This window comes from Lepidothrix coronata, unplaced genomic scaffold (assembly GCF_001604755.1).
Source record: "Lepidothrix coronata isolate B3197 unplaced genomic scaffold, Lepidothrix_coronata-1.0 Scaffold82, whole genome shotgun sequence".
NCBI classification, from domain to species: Eukaryota; Metazoa; Chordata; class Aves; order Passeriformes; family Pipridae; genus Lepidothrix; species Lepidothrix coronata.
Genome location: NW_016690262.1, coordinates 2,038,522 through 2,062,613, shown reverse-complemented (window position 1 = coordinate 2,062,613; position 24,092 = coordinate 2,038,522). Strand labels below are relative to the sequence as shown.

The 24,092-nt window shown below is 39.2% G+C and overlaps 1 protein-coding gene across 4 annotated transcripts in view; it reads left to right on the top strand.

Moving 5' to 3' along the window:
• The window catches only part of SLC7A11 (solute carrier family 7 member 11), a 286,050-nt gene that overhangs the window by 192,901 nt on the left and 69,057 nt on the right, over positions 1–24,092 (top strand). For 2 of the 4 annotated variants that reach the window (XM_017820391.1, XM_017820390.1), the window contains exon 6: positions 21,347–21,444. The gene's annotated coding sequence lies outside the window, so the exon portion shown is untranslated. Of the gene's footprint in view, positions 1–7,576; positions 7,885–20,974; positions 21,012–21,107; positions 21,250–21,346; positions 21,445–24,092 lie in introns of those variants that run through there. The other 2 variants (XM_017820393.1, XM_017820394.1) reach the window with 2 other exon arrangements.

The window sequence follows — 24,092 nt, the reverse complement described above, 5'->3', positions numbered from 1 at the left end:
AAAAAAAAGCCCCTACTGTAGTTATTTTGAATAACCTAATAATAACATAAATAATCTGTGAATTTGTAGTAGAAATATAAAAAAATAACTATTAATATCTCAAAGATACTTATTGAGACTCTAGTTGATGTGTGGATATAGATTAGTAAACATTAAATTTATTATTTCTGGTTAGTGTTAGAAACACACCAAAACACTGCTATTGCATAAAACAACTTATGTTTAGGGTTGAGTTCATGCTTGAAGGAAGGACTCAGCCTTTGTGTGGAGCTTAAATCTCCCTGTGCCCATGAATCCTCCCCCAAATCTCTGACCTTTTTGAAGCCTGGAGGAAATTTGCAGGTAAGACACAAATTGGACCTTAGACAGAGAAAGCCAAACCACCCCACTCTGCTGGGGCTTGCTTCCAGGATGGACCACTGCCATCCTGGTCCTTCAGCTGGCAGCTCAGGCTTTGTCAGGAATGCAGAGGTGAATTAGCATCGTACCCCTAAAGCTGCTACTGCCTGTATCTGTCTGCCCCATCCTGATTTTATAAACTAACTTTGATGTCAGGCTACCTTAAGTGTGGGGCTGGAAAGTGGGATGAGTTAGGAGTTGATTCATGAGTGGATCAGACATCCCTGCCTTGGGGGCAGCAACATCTGTTAGGCAGGTGGGGAGGAAGGCGGGGAGTGGTAGCAGCTTCAGCTGTCTAATTTTCATCTGCTGCTGCATGCCTTGTTGGAGCCCTGCGGTCACAGGTTGCCCTTCATTAAAATGTCCTTCCCAGACTGAGAGTTGCTGCTCGTTGTTCTCAATGAGGTTGAGGTTTACAGGATCAAAGGTTCTGGCTTTGCTTGACATGTGGCCACAGGCCATATTTGCTTATTGCAAAAGCAGACTCTTCCTACTAGATGAGCTTGAGCTGGGTGATGCTTTCTTCAGCCCTCAGCACAGGAAACTCCAACAGCTGCCTTTTCCTCCTGCATTTTCAGTTTTTCTGACATCTTCCCCACCTTACTGGGTTGACACTACAGTTTTCTAACATGTTTCAGGAAATCTTTTCCCTGTTCGTATCTTGAAGACAGTGCTCATTCAGCTGCAGGCAGCAGTGACCCATCCAAATGCTACAGGATTAGCCTGGTCACCTCTTTTAGAGTATCCCTATTGTTCTCAATGTAAGGATCAACTATCATGGACAAAAATCCACTGTATGCCAATTAGCTAACTTAAAAAAATTTAGCTGTAATTTGAATTTGTCTGGTGACTGGCTTTTATTTGTAGGAGTCTCTATGTGGTTTTATTAAAAACGATAACTGCCATTTATGAATGGTTTCCTGATGTCCTGCAGTCTACAGGCTGAGGAATGCCAATCATCTGAAAAGTCTTGCCAGCCTCTTAGAAATGTCAGTCACAGCCAAAGTCTTTATTGGTAAGGGAGAAGTTGCTGAACTTTGTCAGTTGTGCTTGTATTTTTCTTGATCAACTTCCCAAATTCAAGTAAGATTGAAGTTGATTTGCCTGATGAAATTTATCTGGTAGCACGCTTCAGGACTTTACCTCAACTACATCTAGACTGTGTGCTGGGGTCAACTATGGTGTCCTTTGTACAGAAGCTAGATTTTGGGAGTAAAAGATGGCTTGGGACACGTGCAAATGCGGAACTGGGAGAGGGCATGCACTCCTGCCAGGCCTGGTAATACAGATGTAGCTCAAACCTCTTCTGTTTCTGCTTATGATGACAAAAACAGCACTGCTAAATAGTACTGCCTGTCCTCCTGGTATGAAATCCATTAAAAAGAAAAGACAGATGGTTGTTCTTGTCTTTTATGCTGAAAAAGCTAGTTGTATTGGAAGTGGAGCTGAAAGAACCTTGCTATAGAATGTTGTGGCAGTACATGCTCAGCAAACATGAATAATGAGAAAGAACATCAGAAAATGGAGGAGATATGGGTAAGTGGGACAAACTATATTGTGAAAGGTTTTATCAGAAACTGAAATTTTTCTCCTTGGTTCTCTTCATATTTTTTTTTATTGTTTTCCAGCCATTGCATCTTATTTTTATGTATTAGCTAGTGAGAAGCACAGAGGTAGTACTGCTGGTACTCAGCTCCTGCCAGAGAGTAAAATCGGGAGTGCAGCTCCTGTTAACTCTGAGCACTGGAAAAATAAAGATGTAGATGGCCAGAATGGTGCAAGGGGTGGAGAGGCGGGTAGGGAAACAGCAGCAGTGCCAGTGAACCACATCCTTATACTCTAAAACTTTATTCCATCAAAATCCCCATGCTTTTCTTACAACTAATTCATATCCCAATATTTTAAAGTTATGAGATGCCATAAAGTTCTAAGTTCTAAGATGCCAAATCAGATATTCCTTGGCACAGAAAAATATTAGCCCTGATGTATCTCTTCACTCATTTTAGTCTGCTGAGAATGAGCCAAGTAGAAGTACAGGGCTAGATTCAGATTAATTATGCACTAAGTACACTTGCACGATAGTTAGGAAAAATCTGTTCAAATCCCCCAGAAGAATTTGCTAATCTCTGAAATAAAATGTTCCACTTCTCTATTTGGATCTGCTCACTTTCTCTTCTTTCTTTTGTAGAACCTCCTGAAGGAATAAGGGGTTGTTTGTTGTCAGTTAATTTAAACCATTAGCTAGATTATTTCATTATTCCACATTTATTCAATCACTTGGCTTCTAGAGTAAGAAATATTTGATCAGGTTAGTAACTCAGGAAAGTCTCCATTTAATGTAGGAGTTGGCGTGGGTTTGGGCCAAATTTTATTTTAGATTGCCTTTTTTTTTTAGTATGACAGATGTGAATATAGGTCATCAGATATTCAGTCTGTTTCTCTCTCTGAAGTGAGTGTTAGACACTGCATTAGTCAGGTGTGGTGTTGGGGGTGTTCTTACTTCTTCCAGTGTTTTCCTTATTCCTATCCTTCCAACTAGGGTGTCTCTTTCTTGTTCTGCCCAAGATTAATGGATGAAGATAACCATGGTGCCTCCCATGGGCTTGCATAGTGTTTAGGGTGGAAAAGGCACCACAGCCATGGACAGGCTTGCACTAGACTCCCAGCAGACTCCTCCAAACCTCTTTTCCACATAACCCTTGTTACACAGCGAGTCCCAGCGTGTCTAATTACTGTACCAAGGGATTACAATCCACAATAATGACCTGCCTTGGAAGGAGAGTGGGGAAAAGGGAAGGCATTGCTATTCCCAAGTCCTGAACTGCCCAGCAATTCTGACTCGTTTTCTCCTATCAGTCTTCTCCAACTTTTGTTTTCATACATTCAGCTTTATATTTTTTCAGCTTCTTCTGTAAAAACTGTTACTGAGGGGCTGCAAGTGAAGTTGTCAACTAAATGTTTTCTTTATCGCCTCTGAAGCTTTGTTATTTCTTATGCTCCATCTTTTTCCCCATTCAGATCTGTTATTCTGAGCACGTGCCTCAGGGAAGCGTTACAATAACATATTGACTTCTGCAGCTCCTGCCTCTCTTCTTTCTCTAACAAGCACGTACATAAGTGTGAGACCCAGAGCTGTCAAATTTTTGGCTGTAAACTGAAAGAGGGCTGGTTTCAGTTAGATACTGCGAAGAGGGTGATAAAACACTGGCACAGGTTGCCCAGAGAAGTTGTGGATGACCCAACTCTGGAAGTGTTCAAGTCCAGATTGGATGGGGCTTTGAGTAACCTTATATATTTGAAGATGTCCCAGCTCATTGCAGGGGAGTTGGACTGGGTGACCTTTAAACCCACCTTTCTAACCCAGACTATTCTCTGATTCCGATATGATTAAGCAGGAGGAATTTGGATTGTGTTTGTCTTATTCAGGAAAGAAGTTGTGAGTGTAGTGCTTTCAAAAGTCAAGAAGGAACAATTATATCCTGTGCAGGCAGAATAGCAAAACTGTTCAGTCTCTGGTTTAGTCTCTGTTGTGGTGTTTTGGAAATAGCATGGGTATTTCTGCTAAGCACTTTGCATCGTTAAATACTGTAAGCTCTTTGCGTTATTAATTGTCCTCACATTCCGTAAAGCAGGAAAGCAGCCAAAGGTGCATAATCTTAATTCCCAGTCCTTTTATATAATTTAAATAGTATTCAGTGACCTTTAGCTGGAGAATGATTTTTCAAAAGCCTTTTCAAAGTCTATTTTTACATGACATCCATACTTTCAGCTGAGATTTTGCCAAGCTTAGGGGAAGGTCAGGACATTATATAAAAGAGATCATCTTGCTTCGAGCCACACTCCAATAAAGAAATAAAGTAGATCAATAAAGCATGTTGAAACCATTATAATCCAGATTTTGGAAATTCCTGTTAGCAGAGCACTTGTGGGTATTAACAGAAAATATGTTTTCTTTAAGGATGAGTGGCTGCAATATCTGCTGTCACTCAGTGACTGAGAGCTTCCTCTGAATGCAGATATCATGCCCAACTCAAAAATGTGTCGTTCAGGTGGCAGCCTTGATATGTGCTGTATTATGGACACACTGGTAAAAGGAGAAGTATGTCAAAACTCCAGTTGCCCTTCAACTAAGCTAACCCTGTTTTGGAATCTTGGAGATTTTTCACTCAGCTGTTTGTATCTATGTAGTCCTGATTAGAAAAACACATTTTCCCCTCTCTTAAGATAAAATGGCAAATTATTTAAACTCTATTTGCTTGAACATACTGATGGACAATAGGGGATACATAAATAAGAATAAAATCGTCAAATTTGGTAATATGTTTTCAGTGATCCAAAAAACAAAATCAACTTCTCTTCTTAATAAAAACAAAAATCCTTTGTGTATTCCAGGAGCAAGGGAATTACCCAGGGAAAAAGAAAATCCATAAAGTGCTTAATGTTTGACTTGTTGTGGCATATTTCCTATTACAATAATAAAAAAATTCCAATTTCCACCTGCTGTATTTTCTAGCTGTTCACCTTTTATAGACATAAATCTTCAAGAGTAACTTCAGGAAATTGATAGAAGCAACAAAAAGACATCAATATTTGCTTGCTGTTTTTTTTTTTTAAGTTTTACTGAGTTTGAGTGGATCCTGTATAAAATATGGTCCATAAGTTGGACATATTGAACTACATCCTAGGCTGATCATCCATATTTCAAAGAAATGGAGAAGAGCATAGAAATGTGGATAAAAGTAATTGATTTACTATTTTTTAGGAAAACTATTCTATCATGCATTGCTCAGTAAGAAAGAAAATCCCAGGTGTGAAACAGTTGCAATACAGTGAAATTTCTTATCTAAAATAATTTTCAGGTTTTAAATGAGCTTAATTTTTTCCATAGAAGGTACTCTTTAAATTCCTTCCCTTGAGATGCTCACAGAAGCAAAACAAATGACTAATATGTGATTAAGTAGGTAGACAAAGCTGTTATAGCACTATACATTTATTTGTTTACAATGTTACTAGCCCAAAGTGTTTTGCTGAGCACTGGCCTGTTGGGTACCTTGTGTTGTAGGGCAGGTATTAGCTTCCTATAGCTCTGATAATTATAAGGGCATGAGGTCTATAAAGCAATAAAATTACTCCTCCTGCCAGGTGGTTTTTTTTTCTCCAGGGCAGATGTTACAGTTTGTTATGGTATTTAATAGCTGAAGGATTGAAGCTTCCAGAAGAGACCATTGGAAGTCTGTGAGTGGGGTCTCTGTGAGAACAGAAGGAACTCAGCAAAATGAAGTCAGCCAGCCCCACTTGAGCAGGTGGGCTATGGGCAGGAAGTTTAATGTATTTTTCTCTTCTCCAATTCATCCCATTATTCTCTCTCATTTTTCATTACTTCTTGAAATTTAACCATTACACGTAGGAGTAGTTAATCCTAGTGGACATCTCAAGGGTCAGGCATTATATGATGTGCGATGTCAGACCTTGACAAGTGTCATTCTGTCCTTCCTCAGGAGACAAGAAGCACACACAGTCCTTTTCTTTTTGGTGGTGTGCTGGGAACAAAATACATGACCTGTATGTTTGAGTTCTAATGCTAAATTTACAGGACTGACAGTTATTATGGAAGTAGTGCTGTTTGCAGAGTGATCAGACTTGTTCTGGAGACTACTGTCATGGATCTCTAGCTCAACAGTGTCTGAAGTTAATTTTCTGAGTAAAGTCTCAACATAACTGCAGGAGCCATTAACTTCCAAGGGGATTTTAACTGCCAGTGAATTTGTTACAGCTTGGAGACATTCCTAAAGTAAATGCAGTCTGATTTCACATGATGTCACATCCAAAATATATTCCCCGAAAACGGTCAGACTCTAAGTAGAGGAAACAAATGCAGAGAACTGTTTTTTGTTCACCAGTTATTAATAATTTTAAACTCAGATCTCAGGTGCTTAAAAAAAAAAAAATCTGTTGAAGATCTCCAACAAAGATCCTCAAATAAGTATTTCTTAATAACTATTTTTCCTACCCCCATTAGCACCTAAAGGAGATAGAAATTAAGCTCATAAATGCCACAGAGAGAAGATCAGCAAAACCTTTCCTGTTTAAGTCACCAGTTATAAAATGTTTCCCTTTGAAATCGCATCCAAGCATGACAGCAGTTCCTTTCTCAATGGGTTAAGTAATCTTTTGTTATTTGAAAGACTTTATTTCACTGCATGCTGTTAGAGGGTGATTTGTTACTTTTCACTATTTGTTTATAGGGACTCCTACTGCAGGAAAGTTTTTAGTTGGATTTTTTTGGGTAGGATGTTGGTTTTTTTGTATTCTTTTTTAAAATTCATTTCCAGAAATCTTTAAATGTGAGGTCTTGTAAATTAACCTGTGTTTTCATAAACTGATATTTAGGATTGTAGACCTCTGTTTTAGAAGTGAGGTATAATGATCTATACCTGTGAAGTTAAAAAGCTACCAAGCTTGTTAAAAAAATGAAACAGTAATTTACCTTTAAGTATCCAGAGATACCGAAATACAAGCTTTGCACCAGGTTTTAAAAAGTGCAATTCTGCAATCCAAGGGACATTTATCTACTTTTTATTGTAGAATATTTTTTTAGCATTATGAATAGTATCTTTTTTTCTAGGCATTTAAAATATAATTGAAACTCAAATATACACCTGTAAGCATTCTGACAGCAATTAGTCACTGTAAATAGTACATTAGTGGGCCTCACTTGAAGTTGAATAGTATGAGATTATTTATGTTCAACAAGTAGGAATAAGATGTTATTTTTTTCCTCCGGAGGAGTATTCCTTGTGATGGTGGCTTTGCAAGCAGAGCTGTCTGGAAAGGAGAATTTACTGTCCTGAGTGCAGCACTCTGCTGCTCTTGGGTCCCAGACTAATTTTGCTCTATGTCTCTCTGTCCAGCTTGGTAACTACTGGCTCAGGGACCTCCACCCAGCCCTCCACGGGGCAGTGGAAGTTTGCCCTTTGCCTCTTTGGCTGTGATTGATTTGCTCAAACATAGAGCTTGGTGTGTACCTGAGTAAACCAAGAGACTCCATTTGCAGGCAGCAGAAAAAAGGATGAGTGTCTAGGGCATGACTGATCTCATTGTAAAGGTAGATGTGTGAAAAAGATCAAATGGCCATGGCCCTAAAAAGGTCTTTTTTTCTCTGCTGTCTGTTTAACAGGGCCTATGATGCAATCTACAGTTGAATATTACGAAGCCTACCTTTTGTGACCCGCCAAAGCTTAGTCATCTAAACTGAAATGTTGACAGATAAATATATGTTTTGGGGAAATTCAGAATGGTCATAAACCTAGGAGAAGTAGTAGCCTGAAGGAACCAAAAGATGTGAATATGAATGTTCACTTACTTGATGTCCAGGCTTGCTTGAAAATGCTGGCCTTTCTTGGCTTGTCGTATTGCAAACAATTTGTGCTCTCCGTAAGAAAAACCAGGTTTACAGCCACAGTCCTGTAAGAAGCAAACATGAAGGTATGGAATTAAAGGTAATTGGATACAAAACCTGACATATCCCAATTTTCCTGCGCGTCACTGTCTATACCTAGGAGACAAGTGAATATTAATTACTACGATAGCTATTTCTGAATATACCCTATTCTTTAAAAAGCATATTTGGTCCCTCTTTCCCTTCACTCTCTTTGAAAGCTTGTGTGTGTATTGGTCATAAATAGCTCCAACTAAAGGAAAATGCAGTGGGATACTCTGTCTCAGGATGCATCTGTGGAATAAGATTTACCTCTGTGTGTTATCTGTGTTATAATGCAGCTCCAATGTATTGACCTTTTGGCTCTAGGCAAGGTTAAAGATGTCTAAGAGGCTGAAATAAAAGAGGCATAAAAATGTCTAGGAGGCTGAATTGCCTCTTAGGTGCAAAACAGCAGCAGTGTCTCAAGCTGAAAGCACATCGCTAATAAATGATCAACTGTTCCCTGTTAATAGAAGCAGTTTGAAGCCCATCATCCAATTTGATACCTGTAATAGAAGTTCTCAGTTTGGCCCTTGGTATCTAGATCGTGCAGGATGAAAACATGTTAAAAAATGGTGAACTAATACAGCTGCTTGGGATGGTGAGAAGGAAGAATTAATAAGAGAGTATGGGATCAAGGCTGCCTCGCTGTGATTGAAAATTAGAAGTGTTGAGCACTGTGATTTCTTTGGTGGAAATGGAACAAAAGCAATTTTGAAATCTTAACAAGTCTGTCTCCCTGATGGTCTTTGTAATTCAAAGCAAATGTCTTTGCTGGTAATTTCTGCCAGTCTCTTGAAACCCCAATAGTTAGGGAGAATAATTCTGTTTGTTTTCTAAATTCTAATCTTTCTTTCTTCTCACTTCTTCTGTACACAGGAGTCAGGGATAATTTTAGGCAGGAAGTGCACTTTGAATGTTATAAGCAGTGGCATCTAGGTAACTTGCAGAGGAACTTTGCAGTGTGCCTTGGAGTCATGGATCTCCTTTCCAGATGCCTGGGGGAACATGCCACAGCTGCTGTCTAATCCAGGTGCCTGGACTTCCTTTTGTTGGACATGAGATACAGTTGGAACATTGCCATGGAAGCTGCAATTCGGTTCTTTAAATTATGCCTTGTTCTGAAGCACTTTGCAATGAGATCTGTCCTTTTGATTCATAAATTTGAGGAACAAATACACTTACCTCAAGGACACTGCTGGAAATGCTGCGTGCCCTTTTGGTAATACTGCATTATACAAGTGGAAGAAGAGGAAATCTCACATTTTTCTAAGACAAAATATTGAGTGTCCCAGTGCCAATAGACTGTGATGGATGATGCAGTATCAGGAGTAGTACTGCCACAAGGAATGTTTTTACAAGCTTGCAGTTTGCAGGCAGTGAAAGAGATAAAAGGGAAGTGATTCAGGTACTTAACTGTAGTAGACACCTATACTTGCTGATAAAACCTCTGTATGGTTGGGAGATGTGATACAGGATCTGTGGGATACCCATGCACAGCTGGAACATCAGCTGAGGCAGAAAGATACCTGAAAGCATTGCATATGGATGAAACATTAGTGTCTAGGCCCATGAATTCCTCTTAAAGCTGTGAGAATTTAACAGTGACCTCCTGGCCCTTCTTCTGCTTTATTAAGATCTTTTTTATGACAGATTCTGATCTCCTCTTCCCTTACTGACAGAGTAGTCTTTTATGTCTGCTAGTGCTTTTAAAAAAGTTTTAAAACATCAGCAAGGCCAAATTTGGGGATAACATTTTGGCTATCACCATTATAAGGGAAGAATACCTTGGTTAACACATTTTAACTGTAGCCCACTTCAAACTCAGAACTCATAATTTCTGTAATAAATAGAAGACATTCATTTTGTATTGGATTTCAGTTCACAAAGAGGGGCTATGTGTTCTTTAAATTGTTATGTGGGTTTTCTTAAGAGGAGCCTAAGTGAATAAATAGGAAAAAATTGCAGTAAGCTTTTGAGAAGTTGTTTAAATGGGCACCTCTTTGGTTCCATGTTGTATCAAAACTACCTTAAAATATGACAGCTGCTACAGCTGATAAAAATAGCAAAAGCTATGGTACAGAAAAAGGATCATAAGTTACCTTAGTACCTATACAGTAGTTAACTACTGGCCAAGAAGTACTGTCTGCCACAGGGGAGTAATAGATTAAGTGCATGGCCAACACAATCATTTATGCCTTTGTGTAGTCAAAGCAAATAATTCCATTTTATTTTCAGAGAAAAAAATGCATGCATTTATGCCAATTTTCAAATTAATTGTTTCACATTGAAATAAAAACTAATGTATTGTTTCCCTGGATACAGCATATTTTTCCCTCTTAGGACATCAGGATTTAGTCTTGCAAGACTGTAAAGCTTGGTGAAATTTTTCCATGAAAATAGGGGAATAAAGGGAATATGTGACAGAAATAATTCCTGGTTTTGAACAAACTCTTCATGTGAGGACTCCTGTTAGGCACAATGTAACCTAAAGTTATCACACAGGAAATTTAGATGTGTGAGGGCCTGATGAAAATACGGTAAGAACTCTCTTCCAGACCAAGTCAGGAAAGGCAGAATTACTCAGGTAAGCGAATACTGCTTGGAATAATACTTCAATAACTCTGCTTGCTGATGAGGTGTAAGTTTATTGGCAATTATTGTTGTTGTGCTCTCAGCCCCCCCATTTCGAATCTTCTTTGTACTTCTCAGTTTTTCTTTTTAATTATTTCTCTTCTTTGGTCCTAACATGTAGAAGAATTAAACTAGGCTCTCCAGGCTGCTAGTAAGATCAAAATCTCTAAAATGAAATGGAAGATGGAAACAAAACTCAGTTTGAACAATAAACAAAGAAAAATAATTATGAAGAAGATCATATGAAGATGAATCCTCAGTTACCACAGCGGTCTGGCCATGAAACTATAATAAGGGGGGGGGGGAATCCACCCTAGCATCTCATATTTTAATTAAACTGTGCCATTTTTAAGTGCTGCCATAAATTTTACAACCAGATTTGTAAATCCTGACTTTGTGCCTAAGTCTGATTCCAGATTAGGTGGTGCTGTGTCCTCACAAGTTTCTGTGGATTTATTCAGAATAATTTTGATGTAGGAAAGGACTTTTTTCTCTTGTACAAACCAAACCAAATATAATACAAAAAAGCACTGCAGTTGAAAGAAAGCAACTGCAGAACAACAGAGTATCAGTGAGTATCATAGGTGCTACTTTTTGACTTTATGCACCTTTCTTTAGTGTGTCTGTGGTGATGTTTTGTTGGTAGGTAGGAGGAGGTATGTAGACATGAGTAATTTATGCTACCTCCTGGAACTGGGATGTGCTAGGAGCTCATGAGCTCTTCTGCCTGGAGCCCAAGAAAGGCTATTTGTGAAATTAGAATATTTTATTTATCTAATATTACATTACATATTCTATTAGAATATTAGAAAAAAACACGCAGTAAAAATTTATGCAAGTTATCCTATTGGGAAATTGTCTTAGTTTACTGAAAGCTTTGATTTTAGAAAGAGAACAGTTGTCACAGGACAGTCTGAAGATAATAAAGTGCCTTCTAAGAGAAAAAACTCATATTGATGCGCTTGCTTTAACTTAATGAGTCTCCACAGCACATGGAAAGACTGAGCTGTACAAAGTCGACTTTGCCCACCCCTGAAATGCAATAGGCTCTTAAGAGTGTGTTAAGAAACTTGCATTGGCAAGTTTTATAGAAGAAATGGAGAAGGGAGGGAGGAAGGTGGGGGAGCAGGGGGCCTGCAGGAACTGCTGGTCATTGAGCCGCAATTATCTTAGCAGAAACATAATTATGACGCTGTCACTGACACAGTTAATTTTATGAAGTTGCTACCCGATCTTTAGTGATCCTAACTGGACTTTGAATTTATTGTTTATTTGAAAGAATCATAGAGTCATTTAGGTTGCAAAAGACCTTTAAGATCGTAGAATTCAACCATTAACCTAACACAGCCTTCTACGCTATTAAACCACACTGTTTTATCCTGAGATCTGCTTTCAGGATGGCAGAACACAAATAGTCAAGCAGATTTCTAGAGGGCATCAAGAATAACTTCTTGCTCCAAGCACTGGAATGATCAGCCAGGGTGATGCACAGACGGATCTGCTCACCATTAACATGGAAGATGTGGCTTTGGGACATGGTAATCAATCATAGAATGGTTTGGATTGGAAGGGACTTTAAAAATCACCTAGTTCCACCCCTCCTGCCACAGGCAGGGACACCTTCCACTAGACCAGATTGCTTAAAGCCTCATCCAAGCTGGTCTTGAACAGTTCCAGGGAGGGGGCATCCAAAACTTCTCTGGACCATAGCTGTGGGGTCCACAAAACAGTGGCATTCAACATCTTGAAAAGAGGGAGGAAGGAAAGCAGCAGAGAACAGATCTTGGACTCTGTATTAACTTTTTCATCAATTACTTGAATGAGGGGGTAGATTCCTTCTCAGCAAGTTTGCTGATGACACAAAGCTGAGAGGAGTGCCTGATACCCCAGAGAGCTGTGCTGCCCTTCAGAAGGACCTCAGCGGGTTGGAGAGATGGGCAGAGAATTGTCTGAAATTGAACAAAGGCAAATGCAGGGTCCTGCACCCGGGGAAGAATAAACTTGTGTACCAGGACAGGCTAGAGGTGGACGTGCTGGAAAGCAGCTCTGTGGAGAAGGACTTGGGGGTCCTTGTGGACAACAAGTTGTCTGTGAGCCAGCAGTGTGCCCTTGTGGCCAAGAAAGCCAATGGTATCCTGGGGTGCATTAGGAAGAGCATTGCCAGCAGGTCGAGGGTGGTGATCCTGCCCCTCTACTCAGCCCTGGTGAGGTGCATCTGGAGTGTTGTGTCCAGTTCTGGGCTCCTCAGTACAAGGGAGACGTGGAGTTCCTGAAGCAGGTCCAGCAGAAGACAACAAAGATAATTAAGAGACTGGAGCATTTCTCTTATAAGGAAAGGTTGAGAGAGTTGGACCTGTTCAGCCTTGAAAAGAGATGACTAAGAGGGAACCTCATCAGTGTCTATAAGTAAGTATCTGAAGGGAGGGTGCCAAGAAGATGGAGCCAGGCTAATCTCAGGGGTGCCAAGCAAAAGGACAAGAGGCAAAGGGCAAAAACCGATACACTGGAAGTTTCATCTGAACATGAAGAAGAACTTCTTTACTGTGAAGGTGATCATGCACTGGAACAGATTGCCCAGACAGGTTGTGGAGTCTCCCTTGCTGGAGATACTCAAGGACAGTCTGGATACAATACTGTGCCATGTACTCTGGGATGACCCTGCTTCAGGAGGGAGGTTGGACCAGATATCCCACTATGGTCACTTCCAACCTTACCCATTATGTGACTTCAGGAAAGCACCCAGCTTCTGCAGGAAAATGACAGCTGGGATGCCTTGGGAAGTAGCTAGAGGGGCAGAGGAGGTCAGGAAGAGAAGCAGAACCTGTCAGGAGATGTGTGTGTGTGGAGGCATGCAACCCAACACTACTTCTCTTGCATTCTTGCTTACAGATGAATGCACTGAATTGATACAGAGCAAACAGAACTGGATGTCCAGTCTGTTCCTCCAGAGATTTGAAAAGGACATGATGTACCAGCAAGTGCCCCAGGACTGGGATCTAGATGTTTCCATAGCAGACAGGACTGTACATGTCTCTTCCAAAGTGGTGCCTTGCCTGGACGAGGGAGGCAGGACAGCAGACAGGTTGAGGGCAGGCAGCTGGAGCCAGAGCCGTGATGCCCAGAGCATGCCCAGGGCTGGATTTGTGGTGAATCAGGTCTTTGCAGAGCTATTCTGGCTGTGGCTCCCAAAGCAACTAGCTGTAGAGGGTGGAAATTTTCCATCTTTCTCCATTGGATTTGAAAAGTGACACCATCTCTCCCTTGCATCAGTGATGAAAAAGCATGTTATAACTGAAGTACAACTGCAGACTTGAGCAATGACTTAATGAGCCACCCTCATCTCCTGTTATATTCTTATTATTCTTCTCCAGAAGAATAATGTAATTGAACTATAACATAATTTTGGAAACTTATCAATGGGATTAAAGGGAAACCAGACATATTTTGGCTAGCGTGTGACTTTCAGAGATACTCCACACATTGCAGAAAGTTCTTCACAGGTTGTAGCAGCTATGGAATGCATTTTGAAGGAAAGCTAACTGTATAATTACTTGGCTTTCGTGAAACTGCTGCTGCTGTGAACTGTCTCACAGTAATCTCGACACTGCATTGAAACAGAATGTAAATGGCTCTACAGTCCTACAACTTGAAATAGTGGTGCCAGTATTGCCTGATATTACTCTTAACACAAAAAAATTACTACCTGACACGGTTAAAAAAAAAAAAAACAAACGCCAAATGTGTTAGACACTTCATTGTCAAAAGCTATCTAGGGGATACAAGATTAGAGGTGCTTATTGCCATGCCCTCGTTGCAATGGTCATGCCTTAGCAGTTTCCTGTTCAGCCAAAAACCTAGCCTTGGCATCCCCTGCCAGAGCAGCAAGGTGACTGCACAGCTTAGCCTTTACTCTGGTCACTCATATGTAGCTATTCCCTTGTACGGTGGATTTTTCTGTATCTTTTCTCACTGTATTTATTACACTTTCAGAAGTTGCTGAATGTTTTGACCTCAGTTGCAGCCTAAGCTGATCCTCTTTCTTTACATTCAGTCCTGGTAATATTTACTCTTATTTTGGTGTACTTTTGGGTTGAGGGAGACAATTTTAAGTACCAAAGGATCAAGAGCTGGGAATGTGACAGTGACAATTAAATGTTCTTTAGATTTTTCTTCTACTATTCTTTAAACTATCAAAGAGGTTTCTTTGAAAATGAAAATATTAATCCTAACACGACATGGAAGTAAAACTAAAAACTGCATTTACAATATTGTTTAGTTATCCATAAAGATGATGAATAACTCTGTAACATCATCATTTTGATTTTAAGTATGTTTGAGTGTGTGATGGACAAAGCACTGCTAGAAGCAAAGCTGGAAGGTGTAGAAATGCTTGCTCATGGACCTCAAATCTTTTTGACCTGGCATTCATGACATGCAGTGATAAGCAATTTCCAGAAAGAGGACCCGAGTATGAGGCAGTTAGGGGAAAGTGAGGAATGTATCATGTTATTCTCCCACCTTACAAAATGTCTGTCTCCCATACTTATTCATTTATAGAGTTTTCAGCAGAGGAGCAGTACGGAAGCTATGCAGTGAACAGTAGACTTTAAAAGAGAAATGTTAACTGCTGGTCTGTTTTATGTGTATTTTTGAAAGCAGACTTTAAACACAGGATGAACCAAGCTTTTAGCAGAAGATCTGTTCTGCAAAGTCATTCTTTAAAATCCTGAGGAATACGGTGCAAAGTTGTCTCAGTTTCTGTTAGTGTGTGATTGTGTATTCAAGACCAAAAGTAGGTGTGGAGTAGACATGGAGCGTCACATCTTCATAAAGCTGCAAATGGTAATAAAAAGTGTATTTTTGGAGATGTTCAGTAATGACATTTTAAAGTGTGTTATTGAATATTCTTCCTCTGACCTCTTTTATGCATTGAGTAGAAGTTCCACTACTGCTCATCTGCAGTAACAGCACAATTTTTCTCATGTATTTTGTCCTGAGGTGTTGAAAACATGGTAATTCATAAGAGAGCTGTGTTCATAGATGGCTTTCACTTAGATAGGTTTTATCTGGCACTGTAATGTCTCCTACTTTAGTACTACTGTGACTTTGGAATTTGTTTTTTCTTACAATTTGTACTACTTCTGTGCTGTCAGCAATTTCCCCATTTTACCCCATTTCTCAATTCACCAGTAAAGACAGCAAAGAGCATCAGTGTTATTTCAACTCTATTGAGTTTATTGTAACTCAGTGATCTTCTGCCTTAAAAAGTGCTCTTTTTCAATTTTTAATCTGTGGCAGAACTTTCCTTTTATTTTTCTTAATTACTGAACTTACTTTATTGCATTGAATGGACAAAATCTGTAAAAGTCTTTTGGAAACTCTGAATCTACATTCCAGCTTCTGTTTCTGTTTTAGGAATTTCTTGCAGTTTTCTAATGGAGGAGGACAAATCTCATGCTCAGAAATTTCTAGTGAGAATTCTCACATAGGAATTTTCATGCTGTCTACAGCTCAAATGGTTGTCATCCTACTAATTTTAAGTAGTGTACAGTTGTGTTTTTATGTATATGTATATATCCTATATTAAATACCAAGGATAGAGAGTTTGGATAGAATTTTGTGCACATGCTGGGTTCATACTCTAAAAAGAAAACATAGAGGATTCATTGCAACAAATTAATTGTCTCAGCATCTACCCACAGGTGAAAACCCTGCAGTTTTCTGATACACTACAACTTTTCTCACTGTCACCTCTTGTTTTTCTAAATACATCTATGGCTGTTGTGAAACTAGCAGTGCTTATATGGGTAATGATGTTTTGGGGTTTTTTGCCACCAAGAGTAGCTTCTTGCATTTTTATTCCTTAAACAAGATCTGCCAAATTTTGTCCATCACAGTGTCATAGTAATACACAGTGATACTTTTGTGTTGCTAGAGGAGCTTGCCATAGACTTGATCTAACATAACAGTGTCTTGACATACTCTAGAGTACACACAATTACTTCCACTGATAGTTAACAAACCAAAACTTTTCCTAGAGAGGTGGAGCTTAAAAATAACCAATGACTTCTGACTGTCCATATGGATGTACTTGGTTTAAAACTGGGCTGTGTAACAATAGATAAGCAGGGGAACTGCACCACCTTTTGTTGTGAGACCCTTCTGTGGCCCAGAAGGATTATACAGATGTGTCTGAAAGGCAGAGGAGCTCAGGGTCAGGTCAGAAAGACAAGCACAAGAGGGGAAAATGATGACATTTTTCCAAGTTCCTCTTTTCCCTGGATTAGGCGTGCGCTCCAAACTCTCCTTTCCACTTCTCCCAGTGTCTGTTTCCTCGGTTATCAATATTCTCTCTGCCCAGAGATATGTCCATGCCAGTCTGTTTGCCAGACTGCTGGATTCATTTTAAAGTTAGGAGTTCTTATGTGGATCGGTGGTTCTGTTTCTTGTTTTTCCATTATCTGATGCTGAAGCTTTGCAGTGGGTATACTTTACTTTTACCCTACTTGAAGTATTAAGGGGTAGTTCATCTGGCAAAAACCTCATTCTGCTGCCTCTTCTTCTGGAACTTGCAATTTATCCCTCTCATTGATGCACATACACGAGTCTTAAATGGGTTGCTAGCTAATTGTTATCTTGAAGTGGCAGGTGGTAATTGCTATATTAAAATTCTGTGTAACTTATTTGCCATGCAGGACTGCAGCAGAATTGTATGTACCTCACCATCAAGTTGATTAGAGATACCTTAGGCATCATCTTTTCCAAGTTTTAAAAAATTAATCACACGTAGTTTTCATATTAAATTAGAAGAGGGCAAAGGTTGAAAATGAGACAGTTCTTGCAGCACGCTTTACAAGTTCTGCCTGTTTTTATGAGCCCAGTCTAACCTCTGTCTGCCTCTGGTGACCCGTACCTGAAAGAAGAAAAGGAGAAAGATTGTAATGAATCCACTTTCTCCAGGCAGGGTTTCTATTTCTTGTAAAAAAGATGCAAATGAAAAAAAAAAATATACTGGAGTTGCTGTGCGTTCGTGCTGACCTTGCCAGCACTGGAATGGCTTAGGTAACATATGCTGGCATGTGTCATGGTTTGAACATGGTGGAGGTGGCAATGCCGTCTAGCAGAGGTGCAGAGTATCTGCATAATACAAAAAATGACAAATGACATAACCTAAGCCTGCAAAAGTACTCGCCTGTTAGTGAATCTCTTTCTATACCAGAGATTTCGCTATCTATATTTGGGCTGACAAAGTGATATATTCTGCCCTCCACTGCCAATGGGTGTGGTTGTAACGAAAAAACCTTTTTGTATAGACAGTGTCCTCTCAAAAGAACAGGCATACCTCTCAGAAGTACACGAATTACAGTGGTCTAAAGAGCTGCTTTTGTACATAGCTGGTTGCACCAATTTCACTGAAGAAGTGGTGGTCTCACTCAGCTTCCCATGTTATTGAGGAAGTCTTTGGTTCAAGTCCCTCAACAGAGCTGGACAAGAAAGTGTGTTGTACCGTGTGGCTTTGTTTTCCATAGCGTAAGGTCCAGATGGGTTGTGAGAACTGACCAAGTCTTGTTGATGTGCTTACATCATTGGTGGGAAAGATGCTTTCCCCATTGGCAAACAGCTGTGGATGGACACTGGCACTGGAGCAGCCACAGAAGCATGTGTATCTGGGATGAGAAGGTGCCTGGGTGTGCCCATGCACAGAGCGCTCTGAGGAATCTCTGTTGTGTTTGGTTGATTTATATTAGTAAATTAAAGACCTAATCTCTGCTTTAAAGGGCTTGCAGCCTCGAATTCTGTGTTCAGTTTTGGGCCCCTCACTACAAGAAAGACATTGAGGTGCTGGAGCGTGTCCAGAGAAGGGCAACGAAGATGGTGAAGGACACGAGTCTGCTGAGGAGCATCTGAGGGAGCTGGGATTGCTTACTCTGGAGAAAAGGAGGCTGAGAGATGAGACCTTATCGCTCTCTAGAACTAACTGAAAGGAGACTGTAGCCTGTTGGGAGTTGGTCTCTTCTCCCAGGTAACAGGAGATAGGACAAGAGGCAAATGACTCAAGTTGCACCAGGGGAGGTTTATATTGGATATTAGGAAAAATTTCTTCGTGGAAGGTGTTGTCAAGCATTGGAACAGGCTGCACAGGGGTGTGGTTAAGTCACCATCCCTGGAAGTGTTTGAAAAGCATCTAGGTGTGGTGCTTGGTGACATGGTTTAGAGATGAAGATGGCAGTGCTGGGCTAACAGTTGGACTGGTGACTTAGAGGTCTTTTCCAAGATAAATGACTTTATGATCCTTAATACTGCTGGAATATATGGGACTACCTACGGGATTTAAGCTAAGCATAGGAGTGAGACTTGTAATGTTAGCTGCGAATACAAGAAAGGGGATGTGGCAGGTGCTGAAAACAGAAGTTGCAGGATCCTCCTATGATCCACAGTCATTTGAAGGCTAATAATTGTTTTCCTCATTTTAAAAGCAGAGTGAAAAAATCCCTTTTTTTTGTTACTTACATGAGGGAGGTTTTGAGAAAATTACAAAAATTTTGCATTAGAAAACCTGACATAGTCTGAAAGAAGCCTCTTTTGCTGTTTAAAATTCACTAATATGTAATGATTTTCATAGCAAACAGTGATGCCACAAGCTCAGGATTATGATGAAAGTTATGAGAAAAGCGATCAATATAAGCAAATTACTTATTAATAATGAATATGCTGAACCCAACAGACAAAGGAGGATGGGCTGTTTCTGTTTAAAACAAAATAAATTGCTTGATAGTCATGTAAAAACAGTGATCAGTGCCATCAGTATCTCTGCAGCTACATGCTGAGATTAGTCAGTGATTATTTCACAGGATGAGATTTTGGAGTAATCATAGTTAAATCACATAGACTCAGACATGCATTTCTTTCTGCACTGCTGTGCAGAAAGTAAATGTAGTGATTACTTACCTTTTCTTCCAGGCAGCTTGTGCAGTATGATAAATAAATTTATGGTGTTCCTGATTATTGCTGCCAGCTGGTAGAGTCACTTTTGCAGTGGAGGTGGTTTATATTTTCAGGTTCAGCATTTTCTTGATGGTTCATGACAGAGGTTGTCATGCAGCCAGCATATATTTCTTTTGAGCAACTGAATGCAAGAAGCTGCTTATGGACCTTCATCCTTTCCTCCTTCCAAGAGAACATGAAGCTGAATTTTTCTTCCTTTTTATTTGGTTTCCATCTCTTTTTCCCATGTAGCCTACATACTGGGAATAGTAGTAGATCTAGGTATTTCAATGTATAAACATCATTAGCTTCAAAATGAGGAACTGCGAGATTTACTTTGGTCCATAAAATCTGTCTGATTTCTTTTTGTTGTTTAATTTACTATGGGATATATATTGAAAAAGTTCATGGCTGATAATCTGCTGAATTGGTTCTTCTTTTATGTAGAAAACTCTACCTGAATAAGGAGTTAAGGATCTCTGTGAGAACTTAATAGCATTCAAATAGTTAAGGCTTTAAACACAGCAAAAAAGTATCTTTTGAAGGATATTATGTGCTCATCAAGGTCTGAAACATAGATAAGCTCTCTGGTGTAAGGTAATTGAATGAAGAATATATTAATTATAGGAAATGGAGAAAAATCATGCTTATTTTATTATGACATCCAAATTACCCCATTTTTCGAGCCGTATCTGAGAGCAGAGTAGGCCCATATAAAGTTCACTTGCAGAAAGAAGAGGAAGACAGGAAGATATTGCATCAAAGCATTGATCTGTTGATTTACAAGTATAGTGAGATCAGTCTCTCACTGTACTAATGTACCACTTCCTCCTATCTGCAGCTCAGATTGGCTCAGCCAAACTTTATACTTTGAGAGAGTTTTACCAAAAAAAAGCAAAACACTACTTATTTAAGGATCTTCTGGAGGAATTAGTTTGAAATATTTAAGCACTACAAAGGTTTCTGACCTAAATGAACAGTGTAAGAGGCCCAGGGGTCTCCTTTAACTTTGGCACTTTTTTTTTCACCCGAGAAAACTTAATGTAATAGATAAAATGTGCTATAATCGGTCTCTCAGAAGTCCCATTCAGAAATTTATCTTCCTCATCTTTACCTGACTGCTACTTCCTGAGGAATTTGAAGGGGAAATGTTGAAATGTTCATAGTTTAAGTGTGTACAGATGTCAAATTGCTTTGTGAATGATATTGAACAACGTTAATGGGGGGAAAGCTTCCTACGATAGAAATTAGTGAAGATCAAGATGTGGGGGTTTTTTTTCTCTTTCTTTTTTCATATATTTCCTTCAAGTGGTTGAAAAATACATCTAAGAAAACTTCCCTCTAAACTGAAAGGAAGCAATTTAAAGAGCAGCAGAGTGTGGAGTTTTAATATGAGTGGATGGTCTAAAATAAAAAAAAATTTAAGCAAAAATAAAGAAAACATCTTTTTTTTCTTTTTTTTCTCCAGAGTTGAAGTATATCTCAAAAGGTCTTATGCAAATTCATGGTGGAGGTGTGTTCTGGCAATTAAAATAGTGGTAATTCAGATGCAATTTTTGTGTAAAAACTCTTGGGACTGCAGCTGGAGGCAGCTCTCTGTTTCCTGCAGGTGGATGGTGTTTGTTGCAGATCCAATTTGCCAGGCTGTGAAGAACTGCTATGATGGTGGCACTGAGCTGGTGCACAGCAGTTAATGAGGGAAACAGAAATTACTTCTTTGTTATGAAAAGAGATGTTCCTAGAAGAGAAAGGTGAATAATACCAACTCAGCATTAACCTCAGACCTCTGGTCTCACTTTTTCCACCAGAAAATAAACCTTGCTATTTTTTCTTTCTTTTAACTTTTAGTTGAGAGTGCACCAAGAGAACATCAGGTTATCGTGCAAAGGCCTCAACATGAAGAAGTATGAGACTAATTGATTAAACTACTCAAACCTGGAAAAATGGTGAGATCTGCTAGTTACAATGTTTGTTTCTCTGATTTTCTTGCCATACTCAGACAACCTACTGTGTGTGAATAATACTTCTAGAACTGGGCCAAACTGTGATGCCATTAATGTTTTGGAAATGCAGATGAAGGTGAAAGCTGGCCAGCTGATGGAATGAAGCTGCACAGTGTCCAAAAGCAGTGGTGCTGTGTTCTGCCGTGATGAAGGTGTCACTTTGGAGGCTGCCTTTTAGTGTGATTTATCCAAATCCATTTGTATTTTATTTCTGTCTGCAGTGGCTTTGGATGCTAACCCAAAGGTGTTTTTAAGACTGGGGATAGGAGAGAATGGAGAGATAAGCATGCCACAGTTGAATTGTGTAAATGAGCAGTTGAGACCCTGAGTTGTTCCAGTAGTTATGTGATTTAATACTCTCTGCATCGAGTGAGATTCACTTCGCAGTCTGCATCCTCAGAGTCTGTTGTGCTGGATGCGTTTGTTAAATGACTTGCAGCTTCCTTTATGTGCTGTTCCAAAAGGGGGAAAATATATAGAATAGGAGGGGGGAAAAATATTTTATTGCAGGATAGAAGGAAAGGAAGATTAAAAAAAAATAGAAAGAAAAAAACCTTGCATTTGTTAGTTGGCTGTTCATGCTAATCCTCTTTAACACACACGTGACTTCAGCTGGAAAACCTCTCGCATTTTTCAGTCTGTTGTGAAGCAGCGAGCTTAGTGACAGTCATAAGAACCTTTAAAAATCTTAAGCACTTTCTAGGCCTTCTCAGTGTCACTCTCTGACTCTCTAGGCTGGCAGACAGGCTCTGCTCAGAGACCTAGGGCCGAATGATAAATACTAACCCTGCTTCTACATATTTCAAGTACTGTGACTACTGGTTCAAAATGACATGTCGGAAATGGATGTGTGGATTTTAATGCCATTTTTGAAAAGAGACTTGAACAGAATTTTTATTTTTGAAGTGGAATTTAATAATTTGTAGCATGTGCCATAAAAAACATACCCTGGAATTCCCTGATTTCAGCTGCTAAGGCACTTCAGGGGAGTTACTACAAGTCCTGAAAGGACAAAGCAGACCATAACGATGAAAGCTTTCCCTCTTGACTGAGCATAGAGATAACAAATAAAAGAAAAAAATGTAGTACAATAGAACTTTATGTCTCTTAAATTGTCCAAGTTGGAGTAGGTTCATACATTGTCATTTTGCAGTATTTATCCAAATTAATTTTAGATGTCTTGATGAGCTGGATTTTATTACCATATATGCCCAGAGCCACAGACATGGGCTTATTTCAGTTATTTTTTCTTTAACTATGGGCTGACTGAGAACACTTTCATAAATAATTATGGTTGATATGGTCTAACAGTATGGACAAACTATATGACAAGGGGTTTAGACCTTAAAATGAAACTATTACCTTTTATAATTCAGAGGAAAGAACAAAAACCTAGAAAAGGAAGAAAATGGTCAGCTTTGGGTTTTTTATTCCACCATTCTTTTTTCAGTGTCATCTAAGCATAAGAACTGAAGAAAACAGCTGCCTGCTTGAAATTATACTTTATGCTGAGCTCAAGTGAAATTTATTTTTATCTCTTTGGTGGAATCATACTGTCTTTATTTTGCCTAAATTTTTAAAATAGTGATACTGATGAATTTTCATTTTGTATGATTCCTTTCATATTGTAAGAAATGAGATATGTAGCTGTCTGGAAACACGAAAAAAATAATTTAGCTCTTCACAGAGCTCATCAAGTATGAGAACTTGGGTTTTGCTGTGTATAAATGCTTCAGTTAGATTAGTTGGGAGTAAGCATAGTAAACCTATAGAAAATGAATGGAGGGTAAAACATGGAAAATATATCTGAAAAGATCTAGTTTGTGAGGTGGTTTTGAGACAAGATGTCGTAAATTAAGAGGTTCTATTTTGTCATGCCGAGGTATTGTCTTAAATCAGACTGATTAATTCATGCTGACAGACTCTTCTTGCTACTTGATTTCCAGGTCTTAGACAGTATTAATAAATTCAGTGGCAATTTTAAGACTGTGCTTTATAAATGTAAGTGTGTCATCTATAGTTTCATGCTCTGCTTCTTTATCAGCTCAAAAGGTCATATTTAAAATTCACATGTGCATATGAATTTAGGACAAATTTAGTTTTTCCATGTAAAATGATGCAGTGGGAGTGATTAAAAAGCATCCTGGCAAGTCAGACGTCATAAGCAGAGGAAAAGCACTTTGGGAATGTGACCTTGAGAAGCCTGGGAACCTGGTCCACAAATCCTACTACCACTAAAATTCTGATGGCAGGTAGTAAAACTCAGTGCAAATGATGATTTGTATTTGAAGTTATTTTTTTAAAATGAAGTAAGAGTAAAGCAGGGTATGATTGCACTGAGATAAACCTTCAACTCGGTGATATTTGGAAGATAAACCTTACAGAGGGACAATATATGAATGGAAGCAGCCAGGCAGGCTGGGGGAGTGGCCATCAATTTATGCACACAACTGCATTTTCAGCATAATTAGCTGTCTAATTGAGCATTATAATTTAACTGACACATTTAAACATGTAATTTATTTGAATGCACACTGCTTGGAATCTATTTATAATGTTTGCTCTTCAGGATGGCATCAGACTTAAGAAGA